Raw genomic sequence first — 7,889 nt, 5'->3', positions numbered from 1 at the left:
GTTATTCAAGGAAATTAAAATAGGATTAAGTGATCTGTTTATTTATGAAGAATCTCAATATTCACAAAAATTAAAATAAAAAATCATTTATATATTGTCAGTGACATACTCCTGCATTTATTTTACAAACGGGAAAATCTAAGCTCATTTTATTCAAACTTAAGTAGTTGTTAATAAGATGGAAAATAGTTTTTTAATGTTTGTTATTTGTTTTGATGATCATAAAGCATCTTGAAAGACAGAAACCTGGACTAATGTATTTATAAATTTTATAATTTACGTATTAATATGTGAAAGTGTATATGTATGTATTTATGCATATTGAGGGAAATGTTATACATACGGAAGGTGCACAAATAACTCTTATGTAAACATTTAAGTAACCACTATCAAAATATAAATAAATAATATGAACACCTACTATCCCACATATAGAATTAATATATTATACTTCAATTTCAACAAGTTAACCAAACAGGTAAATATGAAATACAACCTTAAAGACACATTGTTGATGTTGACTGGATGATACTTCTATTTTTTACATTTAAAATATAGTGTTTCAAATTATAAACATATTGAGTTTTGTGACAATATTTCATTACTTATTATTTTGGAAAGTCTTAGAATTATACATTTTATTTTCAATAAGTTTAATCTACATAATAAATGCAATAGACAGAAAGATAAGTTCCACAGTTCATTCATTTCATTCAAATATTCAATATTCTTGAGCAACTGCTACGCACTAGGCTCTGTTCCAGGCAGTTGGTTATACCAGTGAACAGAACAGGGATTTCCCATTGTGAAGTAAAAATTCTGGCATAGAATGAAAATAAACAGTAAATATAACCAATGTGTTTATTATTTAATGTACTAGAAGGTGAGAAGTGACACGCAAACATGTGAAAATGGAGCAGAGCGAGGAGGACCGGGAAATTAGGGTTCAAATGGGAGACCTACAATTTTTTAAAGGGCGTGCAAGGGTAGGCCTCCTTGGGAAAGTGACATTTGAGAAAAGAGTAGATTTGAGTAAATTATGTGGAATTAATTAAGATTATGAGACTCAAGATGGAGCCAAGGGCCCACTCAATACACTAAATATCAGCAATTATTTGAACAAAGAAATGCCCAGCTTGTAAAACATGCCCACTCCAAAAACTGGCTGAGAGTCTTTTGATGTTGATTACAAAATATGCATCACTAACTCTCATTTTATTATGCAGGTATATTATTGTTAGATTAAGATTTACACTAATATTTTTTCTTTATTATTAATTCATTATTTCTTTTCAGGTTAAAAATAAAGAATTCATGATGGGCCATCAGAATCACACTTTCCGCAGCGATTTCATACTTTTGGGATTGTTCTCTTCTTCCCCAACAAGTCTGGTTTTCTTCTTATTTTTATTTGTCATTTTCGTTATAAGTGTAACAGAAAATACGCTCATGATCCTCCTCATTCGCAGTGACTCCCGGCTCCACACTCCAATGTATTTTCTGCTCAGCCATCTGTCCTTTATGGATATCTTGCATGTTTCCAACATCGTTCCCAAAATGGTCACTAACTTCCTGTCAGGCAGCAGAACTATTTCATTTGCAGGTTGTGGGTTCCAGGTATTTCTGTCCCTCACCCTCCTGGGTGGTGAGTGCCTTCTCCTGGCTGCAATGTCCTATGATCGCTATGTGGCTATCTGTCACCCGCTGCGCTATCCGATTCTTATGAAGGAGTGTGCCAGCGCTTTCATGGCTGGAGGCTCCTGGCTCATGGGGGTTTTCAACTCCACAGTCCACACAGCCTATGCACTGCAGTTTCCCTTCTGTGGCTCTAGGGCAATCGATCACTTTTTCTGTGAAGTCCCTGCCATGTTGAAGTTGTCCTGTGCAGACACAACACGCTATGAACAAGGGGTCTGCGTAAGTGCTGTGCTCTTCCTGCTGATCCCTTTCTCCTTAATCTCTGCTTCTTATGGCCAAATTATTCTTACTGTCCTCCAGATGAAATCGTCAGAGGCAAGGAAAAAGTCATTTTCCACTTGTTCCTTCCACATGATTGTGGTCATGATGTACTATGGGCCATTTATTTTTACGTATATGAGACCTAAATCATACCACACCCCAGGCCAGGATAAGTTCCTGGCAATATTCTATATGATCCTCACACCCACACTCAACCCTTTCATCTACAGCTTTAGGAATAAAGATGTTCTGGCGGCGATGAAAAATATGCTCAAAAGTAACTTTCTGCATAAAAAATGAATAGGAAAATTCCTGAATATGTGTTCTCTCTATTTCTGTGTTAAATGCCTGAAGGATACTCAGGAGAGGTTTCCTAGAAAGAAATCAAAGCTTCTATCTTACCACATGTAAGAAGTGAATATTTCAGAAACATTGTTAATAATAAACAATAATATGTGTTTGTGTTGTAAACACGTACCTCTAAAAATGTAGTGTTCCTTCTGTGGTACAAATTATAATCATGCAACAGTTACAGGAAATAAAAGTTACCCAAGGCGTCCTATTCCCTAACACCAAAATTGTAAGACTTATGAGAATATCCTTAAAAATACAATCACACATCCATTGTATAAAAGACAAATCCATGTTTATTTTTATAAAACTTTGTTAAATTATATTGCTAACAGTCACTTATCAAAAATTCACAAATTCCATATGAAATCATTATTCTTTGCCTGGTTTGTCAACACCTTTGTTTAGTAAAATTTTATAGATATATATGCACACACATATATATGTACACACACATATACAGATATAAGTTGTGTTAAAATTGAATTACTCATCCTATGCTAGAAGTAACTATACAATATTAGATAGGAATATCATAAAAATTGCCTTATTTCATTTATACATATAGGATGATGTTTTACAAACTCTTCTAGCAATTTATCCTGATAGTTATTTCAAAGAAGATGATAAATATTTCTATTGAGAATTCATTTAACTTTTTCCCCTTTTTTTTTTTTACAAACACTAAGACACAGTTTGTAAGTTTAAAATGTATGGGCTGGGAGCGGTGGCTCACGCTTGTAATCCCAGCACTTTGGGAGGCCGAGGTGGGCGGATCACGAGGTCAGCAGATCGAGACCATCCTGGCTAACATGGTAAAACCCCATCTCTACTAAAAATACAAAAAAATTAGCCGGGCGTGGTAGCGGGTGTCTGTAGTCCCAGCTACTCAGGAGGTTGAGGCAGGAGAATGGCGTGAACCCGGGAGGCGGAGCTTGCAGTGAGCCGAGATCGCGCCACTGCACTCCAGCCTGGGTGACAGAGCGAGACTCCATCTCAAAAAAATAAAAAAAGATAAAAACAACAACAAAGCAAAACAAAACAAAACAAAACAAAAAACACGTATGAACAGCTTGAGTCAAATCTGCCTTCTGGCAGCTGGGCACCAAGTCTGCTCCCCTGCAGGCTCCTGCCTTCCTTCACATTGCACTGCTCATTGGGTGGTTCTGGCCCTGGGACCTGGTGGTAGGGGCTGGAGAAAGGGGGCTGGGCAGCCCGGTTCCGCTCTCCTCATGCAGTGTCCTTCGCCTGTCATCTGCTTGGGTAGTGGCTTGTGTGGAAGGACCACGACTCAGGGGCCAGGCCAGCAAAGACGGGGTGCAGGAGTCTCAGCCAGAGTGATGTGCTGGGCAGCGTCCAATTTTACCACCCTCCTCATCAGGTCAAACAGCTGCACGTGCTCCAGAGAGTCTTGGAGCATGTCACTCTTCAGACGTTTGCAGTTCTTCACATATGGGCTGTCGGAGCTGTTCTCATCCCAAACTAGGCCTTCTTTGTAGAAATATTTCTGCTTCTTGGTACAGGAGATCACGCGTAATGGGATGGGCCGTAGGGTCTTCATCATCACCAGACACTCTTGGTTTTCATAGGTCTGGAAGAGTGTGAAACCTGGTAGTACTTAAAGAGAAGGTAGCCCATGCCCCGGACATGGCAGGGGCGTGTCCAGCCCAGATCAAGGATCGGTTCAGGCAGGAGACAGTGACGGTGGTCACCATGGCGGTGTGATGCTCACGGTCAGAGGTGGCATTGCGGAAGTCAGCTACTCGGACACTGGTGCTCCTCACTGACTTCTCATCGCTCCTGTGCTCGCTGTAGATGGTGTTTAACTCAGAATCCACACGCAGGATGTTGTCGGTTTTCAGGTGTGTGGGTCAGCTGGTTCTCATGTAGAAATCTAAGGGTGTGGCAGAGCTGGTGGGCCGTGTGCCAGACATGTGGGAGGGGAATGGCTGGAAGTTATTCTCCTTCGGGAACTCAAAGGTGTTCCTGCCCAGGAGCTCAAAGGTGATGTGCATGGACCGTGGGAGGTGAACCAGTCACACCCCAAGACGGAAAGAAGCTGGTTCTCTTAATCCTTCTCGTTTATTTTTTTCGAGAGCGTTGATTTTTGGCGGTGCCGCCTCCCGGTGCTTGTCCACATTGCAGATGACCCTCAGGCAACCCGAGACGTCCTTCTGGCAGGGTCCAAGCACTCACCCCCTTGCCACAGGCGCCTTGGCCCAGGTTCCCACGGTCTTTATTGTTCTTGGGGTCAATCACTGACCCGGCCACCAGGTGGCGCCTGTTTATCATCTTCCGCACCTGCGCCGTGGGCTAACTCGCGGGGCTCCTGGAGGACGCGCTGCTTCAGGACCCGCTGCGGCCACCAGGTGGAGCCTCTTTATCATCTTCCGCACCCGCGCCCCGGGCTCACTCGCTGGGGCTGCCGGAGGACGCGCTGCTGCTATACCCGCTGCGGCGTCTTTGGCAGTGGTGGGCGTGCCTGCGGGTCCAGAAGGGCCCCTCTCCCGTGACCGCCGACCACGAGGAGAGCGGGAAGACCCTCTCGAAAGGAAGGGCTCTGCTCTACACACTGGTGCCTCCTGCGGAAGGGCCGCTGGGCACGCCTTCCAGACCGAGGTATGGGGCGAGAGGTCCCCTTGGGGACGGGTGGGGACGGGGATGGTTACCGCAGTCTCCCTTCTTGCTCCGACTGTCAGGCCTCCTCCTCTCCCACCAGCAGCTCAGGGATGGGGCTGGCTCAGGGGCCTCCTCTTCCGTCAGCCCCTCAGCTACCGGGCTGGTTCAGGGGCCTCCTCCTCTCCCATCAGCAGCTCAGGGATGGGGCTGGCTCAGCGGCCTCCTCTTCCGTCAGCCCCTCAGCTACCGGGCTGGTTCAGGGGCCTCCTCCTCTCCCACCAGCAGCTCAGGGATGGGGCTGGCTCAGGGGCCTCCTCTCCCAGGCTCAGCTGCCGCTGGAACTCACTCCCCTGAGCGCCTCTCCCCTAAATAATGTTATTCATAGCAAAAACTAGAAAAACACATTTTAATGAAATAAATGTTCAGGTTAGTTTTATTATAGCATGTTAACTAAATGTTTTATACTATAGAAATAAATGTTTAACAAAATATGAAGATATATATATGAAACTTTAATGAAAAATGATTATTTAGCCTTTCACAATTGGAAAATTAAAAACAATAGTAATAAATGTTAACCATATTTTGGTGAATTGGACATCATAACATATGGTAGGCATACATGAAATATGGTACAAACATTTTAAAAAGAACATTGTGGCAATATATATTAAGGACCTTAAACTATGAAATTATCTTCTAATAATACAACTGTTTAATGTTCATAATTTAGACATAAAATAAGCAATTATTATATATTAATAACATTTTTTTCCCTGGCAATTGAGTTTTTTTACTTGATTCCAGTCCTGTAACAGTCTCCTATCCCTGGTGTGCTAAGGAGTTTTATTTCAGTAGAGAATGAGTAAAATTACTAATATAATGATACATAAAAATGTATTGCTAAGAGAAGTTCAAAATTGACTGGAAGTGCTAATGTTAATATTAGATGCATCATGTGCTGTATATTTTTTAAAGCCTGCTTTTACAACTCATAATAATACCTAATGTGGACCCAAGAGCAGCATGAAATCAGAGACAGTAAAAATCTGAATACCAAGATATTATTATTGTAAGCAAGAGAAATTCATTCTGCTGAACAGATCTGAGGATGATATAGAAGTTTAGAAGTCAGAATTCATAGATTTATGAATTTCCAGATTAAAATACAAAAATAATCTGTGATAGGGCTAAAAAAACATTTTTTTCCTATTGGGGATATAGAAACAAACGCCTACATTGAGGGTAGTAGAAGACTTCATATAAATAAACATGCCCACACACACACACACACACACACACACACACACACACACGTATATATTTCTTAATAAACAGTGTAAAGAGCGTGGTTCAATCAGCATGGGATTGTAAAGCATACTTGGATGAAACTGGAAGTGGAAAGTAAGATATTTTAAGCATTAACCACAACCCTGAAGTACTGCACATAGAAATAATTAGTGCACTGAAAGGTAAAGCGTATCACAATCTAAAGACATGCATTTGTAGTGGTGCGTGTTCAGATACCTGGGTATTGTGGTGGAGATACACATAGTCTTTTGAACATTCCTTTGTAGGTCGCTGGTAGCTGGATATGTCCTTTAGACTTTTGTGGCAATTCATTTGAGAAGAAATGCAGCTTCTTCTATTGAGGAGTTCTTATGCTATAAGTAAAGAATGCAAGACATTAATTAGACAAAATAAGGTAAAATTTTGTATTCGCTTAGAGAGTTTAAGAGGCTATTAGCCACTAGTCTCTATAGTGCCTAAGTAAATCTATTCTGCTTAATAAACTGCTACCTGGCTTAGTAAGTAAACAAATTGAAACTTATTTTAGGAAAAAATATATGTTCTTATATCTACATCAGATTCTCTTATGTAGACACATTACAGGGTGAATGAGGAGTTAATGTAAGCAGCATCATATTTTTGCTCATTCCTTTCTCTATGATTTCTGCTTCTTCTGTCCAAATTCTGTGAGGTGTCCCCCAGATGAAATTATCACAGGCATGGAAAAGGTCATTTTCCGCTTGGTCCATCCTCATGATTGCAGTTGTAACATACTGGGACTCATTCATTTTCACATATGTATATGAGACTTAAATCATACCACGTTTCAGGCCAGGTTAAGTTTCTAGAAATATTCTATGCTTTCCTTGAACTTACACTCAATCCTATCATCTACATTGTTGGCACTGACAATGTTCTGGTGGCATGAAAAATATGCTCTAGAGTAACGTTCTACATAAAAAAAAAAGAATAGGAAAATTCCTTTCACTTGTGTATTCCCTCTATTTCCACATTCAATGTCTATAGAGCGTTGTTAGTTTCTTTGGAAAGAAAACCAAACCTTCTGTCTTTCCAAGTGTAGAAAGATGTGGATATTTTCAAAACCCCAATAATAATAAAGTTATTACATATGTTTGTTTTTTCAATGCATGTCTAAAAATGTATTGTTCCTTTTGTGGGTACCAATTTCAATCACCCAACACACTCTAGAAAGACAAAGATAACCTAAGGCTTCCACCTCCCTCCCACTAAAATTGTAAGAATATATAAGAATTACATTTGAAATCCAATCAACCCATTATATTAAAAACATGTACTAATATAATATCTGTGTTTTTATGAAACTTCCTAAAATTATATTTCAAGTCTCACAATCAGTTTCTTTTCAAAAATCTACAACTCCACTTGAAATTATCATTATTCATTGAATGGTTTGTTTTGACACTTTAGTTTTCTCAAGTGAAAAATACATGCACATACACATATATACATACACATACTTACATACATTGATTGTAGTCAAATCAAGTTTCTTATTCTTTGTTGGAAGCATGAATACAATATTTAAGAATATCCTGAAAATTATGTCTTATTTCATGTATACATACAGGCTTGTATTTTACAAACCCTTCTAGCAATTTATCCTAAAAGTTATTGCAAAGAGAAAAATA

General features: G+C 40.0%; 1 pseudogene; it reads right to left on the bottom strand.

The window, feature by feature from the left end:
- Nucleotides 1-3,561: 3,561 nt before the first annotated feature.
- Nucleotides 3,562-7,007, bottom strand: LOC129014040 (dual specificity protein kinase CLK3-like; annotated as a pseudogene).
- Between the last annotated feature and the right edge of the window lie 882 nt (nucleotides 7,008-7,889).

Source organism: Pongo pygmaeus, chromosome 1 (genome assembly GCF_028885625.2).
Source record: "Pongo pygmaeus isolate AG05252 chromosome 1, NHGRI_mPonPyg2-v2.0_pri, whole genome shotgun sequence".
In the NCBI taxonomy this organism is placed as follows: Eukaryota; Metazoa; Chordata; class Mammalia; order Primates; family Hominidae; genus Pongo; species Pongo pygmaeus.
The sequence above is the reverse complement of the archived record's forward strand: the minus strand, read 5'-3'. Positions and strand labels throughout refer to the sequence as shown.